At 41.3% G+C, this 526-nt stretch overlaps 1 protein-coding gene across 1 annotated transcript in view; it reads left to right on the forward strand.

Annotated features, from left to right (window-relative positions):
- The window catches only part of LOC102388353 (protein diaphanous homolog 3), a 435025-nt gene that overhangs the window by 243747 nt on the left and 190752 nt on the right, over window positions 1-526 (forward strand). The gene's annotated exons all lie outside the window — the stretch shown is intronic.

The following is a 526-nucleotide window of genomic DNA, read 5'->3' on the forward strand; positions in this document are numbered from 1 at the left end:
AAGAGTGAAAAATTGTAGTGATGCTTGCTTTTTGCACAGTAGCTAAGTAGGTTAACCCAAGAAATTGTCCTGCTTATAGGCTCTCGGCCCAAAGGCATTCAAATGCACATTTCCAGCAAGGTGATCTAACCATCAGACTATTGAAATAGACTAAGTTGCAGCTGCAGCATGACCACTGGCCAGCCAAGAGGGCAAGAGTCCTACAGACCCAAGGACAGCAAGCAAGACAGTCCATGATTAGCTCACCAATGAGAGAAATCCTTTGAGAGAGACAGGGACTGGGTTCTAGTCCCTGCAGCCAAAGTAGCTTCTGCTTTTTTTTTTTACTATGAGTAGCTAATACAAAATGCATAAGTAATGTTGGGTGCATAGAGGAGAATCGCCCAGACTTACACATGTTGAATGTGTCAAGATTTTGGTGATCTGCATGTTATCCTCTCATTCATGAAGATTTCACCACTATTACAAGATTGAGATTTCTTAAACAAAGTATTGGCATGTACAAATAATTTTTCAAAGTGCCTGG

The sequence above is a fragment of the Alligator sinensis genome, unplaced genomic scaffold (assembly GCF_000455745.1).
Source record: "Alligator sinensis unplaced genomic scaffold, ASM45574v1 scaffold80_1, whole genome shotgun sequence".
Taxonomy (NCBI): Eukaryota; Metazoa; Chordata; order Crocodylia; family Alligatoridae; genus Alligator; species Alligator sinensis.